Source organism: Phyllobates terribilis, unplaced genomic scaffold (genome assembly GCF_046119375.1).
Source record: "Phyllobates terribilis strain yellow unplaced genomic scaffold, ASM4611937v1 Scaffold_3__8_contigs__length_932513732, whole genome shotgun sequence".
Taxonomy (NCBI): Eukaryota; Metazoa; Chordata; class Amphibia; order Anura; family Dendrobatidae; genus Phyllobates; species Phyllobates terribilis.
The window spans coordinates 569,124,793-569,144,712 of NW_027362763.1; positions in this window are offsets into that span (position 1 = coordinate 569,124,793).

Below are 19,920 nucleotides of genomic sequence, written 5' to 3' on the forward strand. Positions count from 1 at the left end.
TGACGTTACTGAACCCCAATAACATGGCAGCAAGTGTTGACTGTGCAGACGACACTTCCGAGCGCCAACTGGCGGTGTTGGAGCTCAGGGATAATACTAAAAACAGAGGAGCCAGAGGTGTATTTGGAGGAGGTTTTAAATCAGTAGTACAGTGGATGTGGACAGAGCAGGAGAAATTGACGTCCGCACAGCAGGGGAACAGCTGACGTTACTGAACCCCAATTACACGGCAGCAAGTGTTGACTGTGCAGACGGCACTTCCGAGCGCCAACTGGCGGTGTTGGAGCTCAGGGATAATACTGAAAACAGACGAGCCAGAGGTGTAATTGGAGCAACTTTAAAATCTGTAGTAGTTAGAATGTGGACAGAGCAGGAGAAATTGCCTTCCGCACAGCAGGGGAACAGCTGACATTACCGAACCCCAATAACATGGCAGCAAGTGTTGACTGTGCAGACGGCACTTCCGAGCGCCAACTGGCGGTGTTGGAGCTCAGGGATAATGACGCGCCCCTGGGCCTGTGCTGAGTAGCGTTGCGCACGCGGGAGCCTACCCGGAGCCGGATCTGATAGGGGTAGTAGTCTCGTGGCGGTGACCCGGTCCGTGCCCAGGGAATCAAGCTGAGTGGCAGTATATTAGCAGTAGATGTAGGACGACTACGCCACCCGTTGAATGCAGCTATGGAGCTGCCGCTGCAGGGCAGACCGCTGAGGCCGGTGGAAGGATGGTGCAGCGTGGATGGTATAACCCCCAACGGGAGGGGTATGGCCTCAGGGCAGCCGACGTGGATGATGGGGGTAGCAGGAACCACTCAGAGACGATGCGGTGTAGTTCAGGGTCTTTACTGGTGACAAAGATAGACCCTCCCGGAGTACTGGCTAGCGGTCGGGGCCTGGTCAGTCCTTGAGCAGATGGGATTCCCCTTGGCCAGGCGGAGTTGTAGGCCTCCCCAACTAATTGTACTCTTCTGGCTTCCTTGCTAGAGGCGGGTAAAGGTAGCCCACGTCCCTGAGTGTACCGTGTGGTGCTCACCCGTATGGCCGGTGACTCGGGGCCTTCTAGTGGCTTCCGCTCCACGACGGCGGTGCTGGTCCCACGCGTGTGACCGTGCCTTCAGGTTTCTTGGCCAGAGGACCTGAAATCCCCTGCCGGGCGGTTTCTGCTGCTGGGTCTGGGTTAATCCCCACAGCCTCGGACTCCGGGTCCGGTGGTAACTCTTCAATCAGGGCGAGCTCTTCAGCTGCCAGCCCCTGATTCCTTTTAGCACTGCTCCCACTGAGCTCCTGATCTCTCTTTCCTAAGCTGCTCCTCTTCTTCTCTCTACTCTTCTCTACTAACCCTGCCTCAGCCCCAGCTTTATATAGGGGAAGTTCTTCCCCTCCCAGGACTGGGCAGGAGGTGTGGCATGCATAGGATTCCTGACCAAGAGACCTCCCACCTGCTCTCAGACATAACATTGCTATTACTGTGGAGACCAGACCCCTGGGGTGCCACAGATAATACTGAAAACAGAGGAGCCAGAGGTGTAATTGGAGCAACTTTAAAATCTGTAGTAGTGAGAATGTGGACAGAGCAGGAGAAATTGCCGTCCGCACAGCAGGGGAACAGCTGACGTTACTGAACCCCAATAACACGGCAGCAAGTGTTGACTGTACAGACGGCACTTCCGAGCGCCAACTGGCGGTGTTGGAGCTCAGGGATAATACTGAAAACAGAGGAGCCAGAGGTGTAATTGGAGCAACTTTAAAATCTGTAGTAGTGAGAATGTGGACAGAGCAGTAGAAATTGCCGTCCGCACAGCAGGGGAACAGCTGACGTTACTGAACCCCAATAACATGGCAGCAAGTGTTGACTGTGCAGGCGACACTTCCGAGCGCCAACTGGCGGTGTTGGAGCTCAGGGATAATACTAAAAACAGAGGAGCCAGAGGTGTATTTGGAGGAGGTTTTAAATCAGTAGTACAGTGGATGTGGACAGAGCAGGAGAAATTGCCGTCCGCACAGCAGGGGAACAGCTGACGTTACTGAACCCCAATAACACGGCAGCAAGTGTTGACTGTGCAGACGGCACTTCCAAGCGCCAACTGGCGTTGTTGGAGCTCAGGGATAATACTGAAAACAGAGGAGCCAGAGGTGTAATTGGAGCAACTTTAAAATCTGTAGTAGTGAGAATGTGGACAGAGCAGGAGAAATTGCCGTCCGCACAGCAGGGGAACAGCTGACGTTACCGAACCCCAATAACATGGCAGCAAGTGTTGACAGTGCAGACGGTACTTCTGAGCGCCAACTGGCGGTGTTGGAGCTCAGGGATAATACTTAAAACAGAGGAGCCAAAGGTGTAATTGGAGGAGGTTTTAAATCAGTAGTACAGTGGATGTGGACAGAGCAGGAGAAAATTGACGTCCGCACAGCAGGGGAACAGCTGACGTTACTGAACCCCAATAACATGGCAGCAAGTGTTGACTGTGCAGACGGCACTTCCAAGCGCCAACTGGCGGTGTTGGAGCTCAGGGATAATACTGAAAACAGAGGAGCCAGAGGTGTAATTGGAGCAACTTTAAAATCTGTAGTAGTGAGAATGTGGACAGAGCAGGAGAAATTGCCGTCCGCACAGCAGGGGAACAGCTGACGTTACTGAACCCCAATAACATGGCAGCAAGTGTTGACTGTGCAGACGGCACTTCAGAGCGCCAACTGGCGGTGTTGGAGCTCAGGGATAATACTGAAAACAAAGGAGCCAGAGGTGTATTTGGAGGAGGTTTTAAATCAGTAGTACAGTGGATGTGGACAAAGCAGGAGAAATTGCCGTCCGCACAGCAGGGGAACAGCTGACGTTACTGAACCCCAATAACACGGCAGCAAGTGTTGACTGTACAGACGGCACTTCCGAGCGCCAACTGGCGGTGTTGGAGCTCAGGGATAATACTGAAAACAGAGGAGCCAGAGGTGTAATTGGAGCAACTTTAAAATCTGTAGTAGTGAGAATGTGGACAGAGCAGTAGAAATTGCCGTCCGCACAGCAGGGGAACAGCTGACGTTACTGAACCCCAATAACATGGCAGCAAGTGTTGACTGTGCAGACGGCACTTCCGAGCGCCAACTGGCGGTGTTGGAGCTCAGGGATAATACTGAAAACAGAGGAGCCAGAGGTGTATTTGGAGGAGGTTTTAAATCAGTAGTACAGTGGATGTGGACAGAGCAGGAGAAATTGCCGTCCGCACAGCAGGGGAACAGCTGACGTTACTGAACCCCAATAACACGGCAGCAAGTGTTGACTGTGCAGACGGCACTTCCAAGTGCCAACTGGCGGTGTTGGAGCTCAGGGATAATACTGAAAACAAAGGAGCCAGAGGTGTAATTGGAGCAACTTTAAAATCTGTAGTAGTGAGAATGTGGACAGAGCAGGAGAAATTGCCGTCCGCACAGCAGGGGAACAGCTGACGTTACCGAACCCCAATAACATGGCAGCAAGTGTTGACTGTGCAGACGGCACTTCCGAGCGCCAACTGGCGGTGTTGGAGCTCAGGGATAATACTGAAAACAGAGGAGCCAGAGGTGTAATTGGAGCAACTTTAAAATCTGTAGTAGTGAGAATGTGGACAGAGCAGGAGAAATTGCCGTCCGCACAGCAGGGGAACAGCTGACGTTACTGAACCCCAATAACATGACAGCAAGTGTTGACTGTGCAGACGGCACTTCCGAGCGCCAACTGGCAGTGTTGGAGCTCAGGGATAATACTGAAAACAGAGGAGCCAGAGGTGTATTTGGAGGAGGTTTTAAATCAGTAGTACAGTGGATGTGGACAGAGCAGGAGAAATTGCCGTCCGCACAGCAGGAGAACAGCTGACGTTACTGAACCCCAATAACACGGCAGCAAGTGTTGACTGTGCAGACGGCACTTCCAAGCGCCAACTGGCGGTGTTGGAGCTCAGGGATAATACTGAAAACAGAGGAGCCAGAGGTGTAATTGGAGCAACTTTAAAATCTGTAGTAGTGAGAATGTGGACAGAGCAGGAGAAATTGCCGTCCGCACAGCAGGGGAACAGCTGACGTTACTGAACCCCAATAACATGACAGCAAGTGTTGACTGTGCAGACGGCACTTCCGAGCGCCAACTGGCAGTGTTGGAGCTCAGGGATAATACTGAAAACAGAGGAGCCAGAGGTGTATTTGGAGGAGGTTTTAAATCAGTAGTACAGTGGATGTGGACAGAGCAGGAGAAATTGCCGTCCGCACAGCAGGAGAACAGCTGACGTTACTGAACCCCAATAACACGGCAGCAAGTGTTGACTGTGCAGACGGCACTTCCAAGCGCCAACTGGCGGTGTTGGAGCTCAGGGATAATACTGAAAACAGAGGAGCCAGAGGTGTAATTGGAGCAACTTTATAATCTGTAGTAGTGAGAATGTGGACAGAGCAGGAGAAATTGTCGTCCGCACAGCAGGGGATCAGCTGACGTTACCGAACCCCAATAACATGGCAGCAAGTGTTGACTGTGCAGACGGCACTTCCGAGTGCCAACTGGCGGTGTTGGAGCTCAGGGATAATACTGAAAACAGAGGAGCCAGAGGTGTAATTGGAGCAACTTTAAAATCTGTAGTAGTGAGAATGTGGACAGAGCAGGAGAAATTGCCGTCCGCACAGCAGGGGAACAGCTGACGTTACTGAACCCCAATAACATGGCAGCAAGTGTTGACTGTGCAGACGGCACTTCCGAGCGCCAACTGGCGGTGTTGGATCTCAGGGATAATACTGAAAACAGAGGAGCCAGAGGTGTATTTGGAGGAGGTTTTAAATCAGTAGTACAGTGGATGTGGACAGAGCAGGAGAAATTGCCGTCAGCACAGCAGGGGAACAGCTGACGTTACTGAACCCCAATAACATGGCAGCAAGTGTTGACTGTGCAGACGGCACTTACAAGCGCCAACTCGCGGTGTTGGAGCTCAGGGATAATACTGAAAACAGAGGAGCCAGAGGTGTAATTGGAGCAACTTTAAAATCTGTAGTAGTGAGAATGTGGACAGAGCAGGAGAAATTGCCGTCCGCACAGCAGGGGAACAGCTGACGTTACTGAACCCCAATAACATGGCAGCAAGTGTTGACTGTGCAGACGGCACTTCCGAGCGCCAACTGGCGGTGTTGGAGCTCAGGGATAATACTGAAAACAGAGGAGCCAGAGGTGTATTTGGAGGAGGTTTTAAATCAGTAGTACAGTGGATGTGGACAGAGCAGGAGAAATTGCCGTCCGCACAGCAGGGGAAAAGCTGACGTTGCTGAACCCCAATAACACGGCAGCAAGTGTTGACTGTGCAGACGGCACTTCCGAGCGCCAACTGGCGGTGTTGGAGCTCAGGGATAATACTGAAAACAGAGGAGCCAGAGGTGTAATTGGAGCAACTTTAAAATCTGTAGTAGTGAGAATGTGGACAGAGCAGGAGAAATTGCCGTCCGCACAGCAGGGGAACAGCTGACGTTACTGAACCCCAATAACACGGCAGCAAGTGTTGACTGTGCAGACGGCACTTCCGAGCGCCAACTGGCGGTGTTGGAGCTCAGGGATAATACTGAAAACAGAGGAGCCAGAGGTGTAATTGGAGCAACTTTAAAATCTGTAGTAGTGAGAATGTGGACAGAGCAGTAGAAATTGCCGTCCGCACAGCAGGGGCACAGCTGACGTTACTGAACCCCAATAACATGGCAGCAAGTGTTGACTGTGCAGACGACACTTCCGAGCGCCAACTGGCGGTGTTGGAGCTCAGGGATAATACTAAAAACAGAGGAGCCAGAGGTGTATTTGGAGGAGGTTTTAAATCAGTAGTACAGTGGATGTGGACAGAGCAGGAGAAATTGACGTCCGCACAGCAGGGGAACAGCTGACGTTACTGAACCCCAATTACACGGCAGCAAGTGTTGACTGTGCAGACGGCACTTCCGAGCGCCAACTGGCGGTGTTGGAGCTCAGGGATAATACTGAAAACAGACGAGCCAGAGGTGTAATTGGAGCAACTTTAAAATCTGTAGTAGTTAGAATGTGGACAGAGCAGGAGAAATTGCCTTCCGCACAGCAGGGGAACAGCTGACATTACCGAACCCCAATAACATGGCAGCAAGTGTTGACTGTGCAGACGGCACTTCCGAGCGCCAACTGGCGGTGTTGGAGCTCAGGGATAATGACGCGCCCCTGGGCCTGTGCTGAGTAGCGTTGCGCACGCGGGAGCCTACCCGGAGCCGGATCTGATAGGGGTAGTAGTCTCGTGGCGGTGACCCGGTCCGTGCCCAGGGAATCAAGCTGAGTGGCAGTATATTAGCAGTAGATGTAGGACGACTACGCCACCCGTTGAATGCAGCTATGGAGCTGCCGCTGCAGGGCAGACCGCTGAGGCCGGTGGAAGGATGGTGCAGCGTGGATGGTATAACCCCCAACGGGAGGGGTATGGCCTCAGGGCAGCCGACGTGGATGATGGGGGTAGCAGGAACCACTCAGAGACGATGCGGTGTAGTTCAGGGTCTTTACTGGTGACAAAGATAGACCCTCCCGGAGTACTGGCTAGCGGTCGGGGCCTGGTCAGTCCTTGAGCAGATGGGATTCCCCTTGGCCAGGCGGAGTTGTAGGCCTCCCCAACTAATTGTACTCTTCTGGCTTCCTTGCTAGAGGCGGGTAAAGGTAGCCCACGTCCCTGAGTGTACCGTGTGGTGCTCACCCGTATGGCCGGTGACTCGGGACCTTCTAGTGGCTTCCGCTCCACGACGGCGGTGCTGGTCCCACGCGTGTGACCGTGCCTTCAGGTTTCTTGGCCAGAGGACCTGAAATCCCCTGCCGGGTGGTTTCTGCTGCTGGGTCTGGGTTAATCCCCACAGCCTCGGACTCCGGGTCCGGTGGTAACTCTTCAATCAGGGCGAGCTCTTCAGCTGCCAGCCCCTGATTCCTTTTAGCACTGCTCCCACTGAGCTCCTGATCTCTCTTTCCTAAGCTGCTCCTCTTCTTCTCTCTACTCTTCTCTACTAACCCTGCCTCAGCCCCAGCTTTATATAGGGGAAGTTCTTCCCCTCCCAGGACTGGGCAGGAGGTGTGGCATGCATAGGATTCCTGACCAAGAGACCTCCCACCTGCTCTCAGACATAACATTGCTATTACTGTGGAGACCAGACCCCTGGGGTGCCACAGATAATACTGAAAACAGAGGAGCCAGAGGTGTAATTGGAGCAACTTTAAAATCTGTAGTAGTGAGAATGTGGACAGAGCAGGAGAAATTGCCGTCCGCACAGCAGGGGAACAGCTGACGTTACTGAACCCCAATAACACGGCAGCAAGTGTTGACTGTACAGACGGCACTTCCGAGCGCCAACTGGCGGTGTTGGAGCTCAGGGATAATACTGAAAACAGAGGAGCCAGAGGTGTAATTGGAGCAACTTTAAAATCTGTAGTAGTGAGAATGTGGACAGAGCAGTAGAAATTGCCGTCCGCACAGCAGGGGAACAGCTGACGTTACTGAACCCCAATAACATGGCAGCAAGTGTTGACTGTGCAGGCGACACTTCCGAGCGCCAACTGGCGGTGTTGGAGCTCAGGGATAATACTAAAAACAGAGGAGCCAGAGGTGTATTTGGAGGAGGTTTTAAATCAGTAGTACAGTGGATGTGGACAGAGCAGGAGAAATTGCCGTCCGCACAGCAGGGGAACAGCTGACGTTACTGAACCCCAATAACACGGCAGCAAGTGTTGACTGTGCAGACGGCACTTCCAAGCGCCAACTGGCGTTGTTGGAGCTCAGGGATAATACTGAAAACAGAGGAGCCAGAGGTGTAATTGGAGCAACTTTAAAATCTGTAGTAGTGAGAATGTGGACAGAGCAGGAGAAATTGCCGTCCGCACAGCAGGGGAACAGCTGACGTTACCGAACCCCAATAACATGGCAGCAAGTGTTGACAGTGCAGACGGTACTTCTGAGCGCCAACTGGCGGTGTTGGAGCTCAGGGATAATACTGAAAACAGAGGAGCCAAAGGTGTAATTGGAGGAGGTTTTAAATCAGTAGTACAGTGGATGTGGACAGAGCAGGAGAAAATTGACGTCCGCACAGCAGGGGAACAGCTGACGTTACTGAACCCCAATAACATGGCAGCAAGTGTTGACTGTGCAGACGGCACTTCCAAGCGCCAACTGGCGGTGTTGGAGCTCAGGGATAATACTGAAAACAGAGGAGCCAGAGGTGTAATTGGAGCAACTTTAAAATCTGTAGTAGTGAGAATGTGGACAGAGCAGGAGAAATTGCCGTCCGCACAGCAGGGGAACAGCTGACGTTACTGAACCCCAATAACATGGCAGCAAGTGTTGACTGTGCAGACGGCACTTCAGAGCGCCAACTGGCGGTGTTGGAGCTCAGGGATAATACTGAAAACAAAGGAGCCAGAGGTGTATTTGGAGGAGGTTTTAAATCAGTAGTACAGTGGATGTGGACAGAGCAGGAGAAATTGCCGTCCGCACAGCAGGGGAACAGCTGACGTTACTGAACCCCAATAACACGGCAGCAAGTGTTGACTGTACAGACGGCACTTCCGAGCGCCAACTGGCGGTGTTGGAGCTCAGGGATAATACTGAAAACAGAGGAGCCAGAGGTGTAATTGGAGCAACTTTAAAATCTGTAGTAGTGAGAATGTGGACAGAGCAGTAGAAATTGCCGTCCGCACAGCAGGGGAACAGCTGACGTTACTGAACCCCAATAACATGGCAGCAAGTGTTGACTGTGCAGGCGACACTTCCGAGCGCCAACTGGCGGTGTTGGAGCTCAGGGATAATACTAAAAACAGAGGAGCCAGAGGTGTATTTGGAGGAGGTTTTAAATCAGTAGTACAGTGGATGTGGACAGAGCAGGAGAAATTGCCGTCCGCACAGCAGGGGAACAGCTGACGTTACTGAACCCCAATAACACGGCAGCAAGTGTTGACTGTGCAGACGGCACTTCCGAGCGCCATCTGGCGGTGTTGGAGCTCAGGGATAATACTGAAAACAGAGGAGCCAGAGGTGTAATTGGAGCAACTTTAAAATCTGTAGTAGTGAGAATGTGGACAGAGCAGTAGAAATTGCCGTCCGCACAGCAGGGGAACAGCTGACATTACTGAACCCCAATAACATGCAGCAAGTGTTGACTGTGCAGACGACACTTCAGAGTGCCAACTGGCGGTGTTGGAGCTCAGGGATAATACTGAAAACAGAGGAGCCAGAGGTGTATTTGGAGGAGGTTTTAAATCAGTAGTACAGTGGATGTGGACAGAGCAGGAGAAATTGCCGTCCGCACAGCAGGGGAACAGCTGACGTTACTGAACCCCAATAACACGGCAGCAAGTGTTGACTGTGCAGACGGCACTTCCGAGCGCCAACTGGCGGTGTTGGAGCTCAGGGATAATACTGAAAACAGATGAGCCAGAGGTGTAATTGGAGCAACTTTAAAATCTGTAGTAGTGAGAATGTGGACAGAGCAGGAGAAATTGCCGTCCGCACAGCAGGGGAACAGCTGACATTACTGAACCCCAATAACATGGCAGCAAGTGTTGACTGTGCAGACGGCACTTCCGAGCGCCAACTGGCGGTGTTGGAGCTCAGGGATAATACTGAAAACAGAGGAGCCAGAGGTGTATTTGGAGGAGGTTTTAAATCAGTAGTACAGTGGATGTGGACAGAGCAGGAGAAATTGCCGTCCGCACAGCAGGGGAACAGCTGACGTTACTGAACCCCAATAACACGGCAGCAAGTGTTGACTGTGCAGACGGCACTTCCAAGCGCCAACTGGCGTTGTTGGAGCTCAGGGATAATACTGAAAACAGAGGAGCCAGAGGTGTAATTGGAGCAACTTTAAAATCTGTAGTAGTGAGAATGTGGACAGAGCAGGAGAAATTGCCGTCCGCACAGCAGGGGAACAGCTGACGTTACCGAACCCCAATAACATGGCAGCAAGTGTTGACAGTGCAGACGGTACTTCTGAGCGCCAACTGGCGGTGTTGGAGCTCAGGGATAATACTGAAAACAGAGGAGCCAAAGGTGTAATTGGAGGAGGTTTTAAATCAGTAGTACAGTGGATGTGGACAGAGCAGGAGAAAATTGACGTCCGCACAGCAGGGGAACAGCTGACGTTACTGAACCCCAATAACATGGCAGCAAGTGTTGACTGTGCAGACGGCACTTCCGAGCGCCAACTGGCGGTGTTGGAGCTCAGGGATTATACTGAAAGCAGAGGAGCCAGAGGTGTAATTGGAGCAACTTTGAAATCTGTAGTAGTGAGAATGTGGACAGAGCAGGAGAAATTGCCGTCCGCACAGCAGGGGAACAGCTGACGTTACTGAACACCAATAACACGGCAGCAAGTGTTGACTGTGCAGACGGCACTTCCGAGCGCCAACTGGTGGTGTTGGAGCTCAGGGATAATACTGAAAACAGAGGAGCCAGAGGTGTAATTGGAGCAACTTTAAAATCTGTAGTAGTGAGAATGTGGACAGAGCAGGAGAAATTGCCGTCCGCACAGCAGGGGAACAGCTGACGTTACTGAATCCCAATAACACGGCAGCAAGTGTTGACTGTGCAGACGGCACTTCCGAGCGCCAACTGGCGGTGTTGGAGCTCAGGGATTACAGTTCAGGTGGTAGAAACATGAACAGAACAGGAGACCTGGATACTGTTGCCAACCAATTATTTATTCTGGAAGAGGACTGGCAAATTCATGAGAGATCCAGGCCTTGTTCATTTTGAGAAAAGTAAGCCGGTCAACGTTATCCGAGGATAGTCGCATGCGACGGTCTGTTAGTACACCACCTGCGGCACTAAAGACGCGTTCCGATAATACACTAGCAGCAGGGCAAGCTAGCACCTCCAATGCATACTGACTAAGCTCTGGCCATGTATCCAGCTTACAGACCCAAAACTTGAAGGGAGAAGAGCCGTCTGGGAGTACACTAAGAGGGCAAGACATGTAGTCTGTCACCATCTGACGGAAACGTTGCCTCCTGCTGACTGGAGCCGTCTGTGATGGTGTAGACATTTGTGGCGGCGGGGACACAAAACTTTGCCACATTTCGGCCATACTGGTCTTGCCTTGTGCTGAGGCGCTGCTTCTGCTCCCTCTTTGTGCAGAGCTTCCTCCACTGCCTCGACGCACTGAGCTGCTTTGTAAAGCACTAGCAGCACTGCTCTCGGTTGGAATGGAGAACATGATGGAATGCACCAGTGCGTCTTGGTACTCCCGCATTTTACGCTCCCGGTTCAACGGTGTTATGAGGCTTTGTAAGTTGTCCCGGTAGCGAGGATCTAGGAGGGTGGACACCCAATAATCAGCCGTGTTGAGAATGTGGGCGATGCGGCGGTCGTTTCTCAGGCACTGCAGCATGAAATCAACCATGTGCTGCAGACTGCCAACTGGCCAAGAAACGCTGTCTCCTGCTTGAGGCGTGATCTCTGCCTGCTCTGCATCACCCCACCCTCGCTCTAGATACTGACTACTAGAGCATTGTGTACCTCCCTCCTCTGGACCGATGTCTTCCTCATCCATTGACTCCTCCTCATCCTCCTCACAAAGTGTCCCCTGCCTAGGCCTCTGTGAGGAACCACGTTGCGCAGACTGTAGAGAAGCAGATGGCATTTGTGACTCCTCATCCTCCACCTCTTCCAAAACCTCGTCCCTTAGTGCTTGCAGTGTTTTTTCAAGCAGGCAGATAAGGGGGATAGTCATGCTGACTAGTGCATCATCTGCACTCGCCATCTGCGTGGAATAATCGAAGGCACGCAAAACGTGGCAAATGACCTTCATAGAGGCCCACTCAGTGGTGGTGAAGTGTGAACGGCGCGCACTGCGACTTGTTTGCGCCTGCTGCAGCTGGTACTCCATTACTGCTGCCTGCTGCTCACACAACCTCTCCAACATATGTAACGTTGAATTCCACCTGGTGGGTACGTCACATATGATGCGATGTTCCGGAAGACGTAATCGGCGCTGCAGAGCTGCAATGCGTGATCTTGCATTGCTGGAACGCCGCAAGTGAGCGCACTCTATGCGGACCTTGTGAAGCAGTGCATCAAGATCCGGATAGTCCCTCAAAAAACTCTGCACGACCAAGTTGAGCACATGTGCCAGACATGGGATGTGAGTGAGGTTGCCTAGGCCCAGAGCTGCCACCAGATTTCGGCCATTGTCACACACTACCATGCCTGGCTGGAGATTCGCTGGCACAAACCACACGTCGCTCTGCTGCTTGATGGCATTCCAGAGCTCCTGCGCTGTGTGGCTTCGATTCCCCAAAGAAATTAATTTTAATACGGCCTGTTGACGTTTGGCCACGGCTGTGCTCATATCGGTAACCGTTCACGGGTCGATGTGGAGGTAGACCGTGACGGCTCCTGCAGCGCTGATTCAGAGGAACTGGAGTATGAGGAGGAGTCAATGTGTACAGACTGGATTCCTGCAATCCTTGGAGTTAGCAGAACACGTACAGCGCCACTCTCAAGATTTGTACCCGGCTCCACAACATTTACCCAATGGGCAGTGAGGGAAAGGTATCGTCCCTGTCCATGCTTACTGGTCCACGCATCGGTGGTCAGGTGGACCTAGCTACTGACGGCGTTTTGTAGCGCATGTTTAATTTTTCCCTCCACATGATGTTGCAGGGCAGGGACGGCTTGCCTGCTGAAATAAAAGTGGCTGGGCACGTTGTATTGTGGGACTGCCAATGTCATAAAGTTACGGAATCTGTCAGTCTCCACCAGCCTGAATGATAGCATTTCAAGGGCCAGTAGTTTAGCAATGCCAGCATTCAGAGCTTGTGCTCGGGGGTGGTTTGCCGAGTATGGGCGCCTTTTCTCCCATGCCTGTGCTAACGATGGCTGTAGACTGGCCTGGGAGTGTGAGGATGACTGGGAAAGTGGTGCTGTGGGTGGAATTACACTGTGTCTCTGTACAACAGTGCCAGAGATTCTTCCATGGCGATTCTGTGAGGAAGCCGAACCAGCTGTGTGTGAGCTGGAGGAAGAGGCTACAACACGAGCTGAAGAGGTGGTAGGTGGCGCTGTAGGTTGGCCTAGGTCTTCAGTGTGTTTTTGTAACTCCACCACGTGCTTGGTCCGCACACGTTTCCACATATTTGTGGTATTGAGGTTGCTGACACTTTTCCCTCTTTTCACCTTCTGATTACACAGCTTGCATTTGACAAAGCAAATGTCATCTGCAACTGTGTCAAAAAAGGACCAGGCACTGCAAGTCTTGGGAGCGCCCGCTTTGGATTTTGGAAGAGCCATGCTCCTAATGGGTGCCGAAGTGGAGGCTACAGGCAACCAAGTCTGCCCCCTCCCTCTCCCTCCTTTTTGGGCTGTTCGGGGAATCTCTTCCTCAGAGCTGCTCCCACCACCTTCCTGTCCCTCACGCCATGATGGGTCAAGGACCTCATCATCTACACCACCCTCTTCAAACAACTGCTTCTCCTGGGTAGTCTCGACAGCACAGTACGCACCAGAAAGTGGCACCTGAGTCTCATCATCAGATGCATACTGAGGTGTGCTGCTGACCATAGGCACTGGCCCACCCGCCTCTTCAGATTCAGAGAGACAAAACGGTTGCGCATCACTGCATACTACCTCTTCTTCAAATTCTCGAATTCTGCTTGGCTGGCCCCCTCTTTACAAGCCAAGAGATTCAGAGAACAGAAGTAGAGATGGCTCCTGTCCAGGGCTCTCTGACTGCCTGGGCAATTTGGCAGGTGGTGAAGAGACAGATGGGTGCTCTTCAGTGCTCAGGAGCTGAGAGGATCTGGAACTAATTGAAGTCGATGCGTTAGCTGCCATCCATCCGACAACGGCTTCAATTTGGTCCTCCCGCAGCAGTGGGGTACGGCTAGCTCCTACAAAGCTGCGCATAAAGGACTGTTCCCTGGTAAAACTGGGGGATGCTGAGTCACTGGTGCCCGCAGCAGGCACAGAATCCCCACGTCCTCTCCCTGCAGGCACAGAATCCTCACGTCCTCTCCCTGCAGAAACTCCACGCCCACGCCCACATGCCTTACTCCCTGCCTTCTTCATCTTGGTAGACTGATAAAGATAGGCTGAAAAGTACAAAGGGCTTAGTGTGCTTATTCCTGAACAGCTGCTAACAGGTATAAGAAACACTAATTTTATAAAGTGTGGACTAGACTTTAATATGAGCTAATGTGGCCTACACAACTGTAAAGTGGAGTGTTTGGTGAACTTTATTTAGGTTTTTTTGTCACAAAAAGACACTGGATGTGCCTAAAGATGTAATAACGATAGTATCACAAACTTTTTGTAGCTATTACAATGTAGGAAGGTAACCTACAATGCAATAGATGAGGCTACAAAAAATAGGCTAATACTAATCTGGCTGGGGCTGCAGGGCCCAATGCTGCAGAAAGGCTCCTCTAACTACTCCTATATAGTGTGTTTGGAACCAATTTAGCTGAATACGGATGGAACCACCACACTAATAGGAGAAATCAGGAAAAATTATGAATTGGCAAAAAAGGACAATGTATGAGGCAGTGACACACACTGAGTGCACTACAACCAGACGTGGTTGAAGCACACACTACAGGGTGAGCTGCACTCACACCAGACCTTGCAGACAGCGGTGAACAGTACAGATGCAGAGCACTGTGCACTAGCGCTGCAAGACCAAAAAAATTTCTCTATCTACTCCTATATAGTGTGTTTGGAACCAATTTAGCTGAATACGGATGGAACCACCACACTAATAGGAGATATCAGGAAAAATTATGAATTGTCAAAAAAGGACAATGTATGAGTCAGTGACACACACTGAGTGCACTACAACCAGACGTGGCTGAAGCACACACTACAGGGTGAGCTGCACTCACACACACAGACCTTGCAGACAGCGGTGAACAGTACAGATGCAGAGCACTGTGCACTAGCACTGCAAGGCACAGCGATTTATAAAGTAGCTTGGGTAAAGCAGAATAGAGCAAATAGGTAGCTAAAACTGTCCCTCAGAACAACAGCGTCCTATCCCTAACTGAATTCACAGCAGAGTGAGCTCAAAATGGCGGCGGCGGCTTTTATAGTGCATCATGACATCATTTCAGCAGCCAATCACAGCCATGCCATTAGTTAAGATGCCTACATGCCTAACAGGATGTGCCCACACTTCTTAGGATCCTCATTGGCTGAATAAAATGAAAATGGCTCATTGCATTATGGGAACTTCCGATTCCGGTATACGATATTGCAAAAGTATCGGAATTAAGTATCAGAATTCCGATACCGCGAATATCTGCCGATACCCCATATTTCAGTATCGGAATGCTCAACACTAGCTGTGTAGTGTTCCATTCTGTGCTTCAAGCAAAATTACAGTTATGTGCAAAATAATAACAGTGTATTTAAAACAACTGAGAAAAAGCTCACTCATTATAAAAGCATATTTCCATATACTAAAAAGGCACTGGGAGCACTGTGCATTCAATTCCAAGTGAAAACATGAACAAAATATTAAGTTTTAAACTTAAAATTAAGAAAAAGGAATAATAGGCTGCTCAAAAAAAAAAATCTGCATTTTCATTTACAAACTGAAATATTTACAGTATAATCTGAAATTTGTTTGCAGACTTCGCTTCTCTGTTACTAACTGCACTAATATTTAGTGGTATAACCTTTATTTCTCATAACTGCTTTATATCTATGTGGCATGAAGTCAACTAACATCTGACACCTGTGAACAGATATTGCAGCCAAGCTGACTGGACTAAGTTCCACAGTTCTTTTGCATTTTTAGGTTTTGTAAAAAATAAACATTTTTTGACGTCACTCCACAAATTCTCCATCAGATTGAGGTCTGGAGATTGAGATGGCCACTTCATAACATTAATCTTGTTGGTCTGGAACCAGGATGTTGTCCGCTTCCTGGTTTGTATGGGGTCGTCCTGCTGAAACACACATTTCAAGGACATTTCTTCCTCAGCATAAGGCAACATGACCTTTTCCAGTATTTTGATATTTGCAAACTCGTGGATAGTGCCGGGTATGCGATAAATGGGCCCAACTCCACATGAGAAACATCTCCAAACCATTATGTTTCCACCTCCATGTTTTACAGTGTTCACAGTGTACTATGACTTGAATTCAGTGTTTATGGGTCGTCTCTAGTGTTGAGCGATACCTTCCGATATTGGGAAATATCGGATCGGACCGATACCCAAAAAATATCGGATATCGCCGATTCCGATACCGGAAACCAATGCAAGTCAATGGGACACAAATATCGGAATGAAAATAAACCCTTTCTTTTCTTGTAGGTCAATTCTACATGAAGGAAAACAACTAAGAATAATGTAGAATGTATTACATGAAAAGCCGGCAATTCAGCAGCGGCATACACCGGTACCCGACAATTTAGAACAGAAAGAATAGAGCATCACACATAGATTAGATAGATAGAAACATGTCAGTCACATATATAAGAAGTACAGTGACAGTGTTGGTTACTGTACTTGTCATTTAGTGTTAAAGGATTTATTAAAAAAAATAATAGTGTTTTCATGCACCGTCTCTTTAAAAAAGCCGGCCGTCAATTCAGCATCGGTACCCGACAATTTATAACAGAAAGAATAGAACATCACACATAGATTAGATACATAGAAACATGTCAGTCACATATATAAGAAGTACAGTGATAGTGTTGATTACTGTACTTGTCATTTAGTGTTAAAATAAAGGATTTATTAAAAAAAAAATTGGCGTGGGGTTCCCCGTAATTTTAGTCTCTAGCGGAGGTTAAGCAGACGGCTGGGGCAGATGTTTGAAGCCTGGGAAGGGGGTAATACCCACAGAGCTTCCCAGGCTGCTAATATCAGCCCCCATCTGAATACCTAGCCTTTACTAGCTATTAAAATGGGGGACCCCAAAAAAATTGACGTGGGGTCCCCCCTATTTTAATAGCTAGCAAAGGCTAGGCAGACAGCTGGGGGCTGATATTAATAGCCCAGGAAGGGTGCCATGAATATTGGCCCCCTCCCAGGCTAGAAACACCAGCCGTCAGCCGCCCCAGAAATGAAGCATCCATAGGATGCACCAATTCTGGCACTTAGCCTCGCTCTTCCCACTGCCCTGTAGTGGTGGCAGTGGGGTAATAGGGCTGGGGTTGATGTCAGCTTATAATGCCAGCTGACATCAAGCCCAGGTTAGTAATGGAGAGGCGTCTATAAGACACCCCCATTACTAACCCCATAGTCAAAGTTAAATAAAAAACACAAACACCCAGAATAAAGTCCTTTAATTGAAATAAACACACAATGCTTTATTGTTCTAAATTAAACCATACTTACCATCATGCCCATTCCAGCTGAAGCCAATGTCTTCTGCAATAAAAGTAAAATAATAAAACAACATCATCCTTACCTTTCCATGGTTCCCAGGATGGCTCCAACTCTGCTACATTCACATGACAGGCTGGATCGCAGCCGAAAGCTGCCATCCGCTGGTGTTTCTAGCCTGGGAGAGGGCCAATATTCATGGCACCCTTCCTGGGCTATTAATATCAGCCCCAGCTGTCTGCCTAGCTAGCTATTAAAATAGGGGGGACCCCACGTCATTTTTTTGGGGGTCCCCCATTTTAATAGCTAGTAAAGGCTAGGTATTCAGCTAGGGGCTGATATTAGTAGCCTGGGAAGCTCCATGGGTATTACCCCCTTCCCAGGCTTCAAACATCTGCCCCAGCCGTCTGCTTAACCTCCGCTAGAGACTAAAATTACGGGGAACCCCACGCCAATTTTTTTTTTAACAAATCCTTTGTTTTAACACTAAATTACAAGTACAGTAATCAACACTATCACTGTACTTATTATATGTGTGACTGACATGCTTCTATGTATCTAATCTATGTGTGATGCTCTATTCTTTCTGTTATACACTGTGTTCCAAATTATTATGCAAATAATATTTTCTAAGATTTTCCCAAATTACCTATATGAATTGCAGTCATTGTAATTTTCCAGTCAAATAACTATTAGAGTACAATTGAAAGGTTTTTGTACAAACCGCCTATGACAATATATTTTTTTAAAAATAAAAAACTCAAACTGCACTCAAAATGCATGTTCCAAATTATTATGCACAGCAGAGTTTTCAACCTTTTCATTTTAATAAAGAACAAAAAATTGTCATTTTTGAAATTATAAGCATTAGCAGGTTATTACAAACTGAAATCAAACAGTTTTCAACTCAAAACTTTATTCTAGGTGATGTTACATTTGCACATAGGACCCCTTGTTCGAAAGGAGCTTCTGAACTCTTTCGTCCATTGAATTTGTCAGGTTTTGGATGGTTTCTGCTTCAATTGTTTTGCATGAGGATAGAATACCCTCCCAGAGCTGTTGCTTAGATGTGAACTGCCTCCCGCCATCATAGACACTCCTTTTGATGATGCTCCAGAGGTTCTCAATGGGGTTGAGGTCAGAGGAGCATGGGTGCCACACCATAAGTTTGTCCCCTTTTATGCCCATAGCAGCCAGAGATGCAGATGTGTTATGTGCAGCATGAGACGGGGCATTATCATGCATGAAAATGATCTTGCTGCGGAATGCACGGTTCTTCTTCTTGAACCATGGAAGGAAGTGCTGTTTGAGAAACTCAACATACATTATGGAGTTCATCTTTACCCCTTCAGGGATCCTAAAAGGGCCGACAATCTCTCTCCCCATGATTCCAACCCAAAACATTACTCCACCTCCTCCTTGTTAGCGCCGCAGCCGTGTTTGCATGGGGTGTCCATCAACCAACCATCCTCCACTCCATCCATCTGGACCATCGAGACCATTTCATGCATCCATCCAGTTTGTCATCCTTCAGAGACACTGCAGAGCTCAGGCATTATGGGGAATTCCGATTGCGGTATTCGATCTTCTAAAAGTATCGGAACTCCGATACCGCGAATATCGGTCGATACCCGATATTTCAGTATCGGAATGGTCAACACTAGACTCGTCTCACAAACTGTCTGCGGCATTTAGACCGAATAAGAACAATCTTGCCCTCATTTGTTCAGAGAATGTTGCATCACTTCTCTTTAGGCCAGTCAGTGTGTTCTTTGGCAATCTGTAACCTTTTTAAGGCTATGTGCCCACGATGCAGAAATGCTCAGGATTTTTTCCTGAGCGTTTCTGCGTCTCCCTGGCAGAAAAAAACGCATGCGGATTGTACATGCGTTTTCCTGCCAGGGACATGCGGAAATGGAGCGTTATTCACTGACATTTCCGCATGTGGATTGACAAGCGCTTTCCAAGCGATTAGCATCACTTGGAAAGTGCTTGTGACAACTAGGCCACACTATATAAATCCATGCAAACGGCATGGATTTATATAGTGTGACCCGAGAGAGTGGTTAAGAATAAAAAAATAAATGTATACTTACCCTCCGATGGCCCCCGGTGTCCTGCTTTACACTCCGTTCTCCCTTGCCGGCAGCAGTGGATTGAAAGACCTGCCGACGCTAGCGTCGCGTGACCCGTCACATGACTCTGACGTCAGCGCAGGTCCTTCAATCCACCGTGAAGTGCCGGGAAGCAAGGAGGAGCGCAGCGCGGGCCGCCAGAAGGTAAATATACATTTATTTTTTATTTTATTCTTTTTTTTACAGATTTTTTAATGGTACCTGGGTGTGGATGAGACTCGCCTCTCCTCTACACCCGGTTACCATCCGCACATTAGAATGCGCCAATTACGCAAGTACAGATGCAGTCTTGAGGAATTGGCGCGTTCTAATGCAAGTCAATGGCGGTGAAAACGCAGAACTTCCGCAAAATAATTGGTAATGCTGCGTTTTTTTCCACAATGATAATCCGCAGCGGAAATTTCCGCAGCATGTGCACAGCACATGCGGATTATCATTGGGGAACATTGCAGGCCTTCTACCATGCGTTTT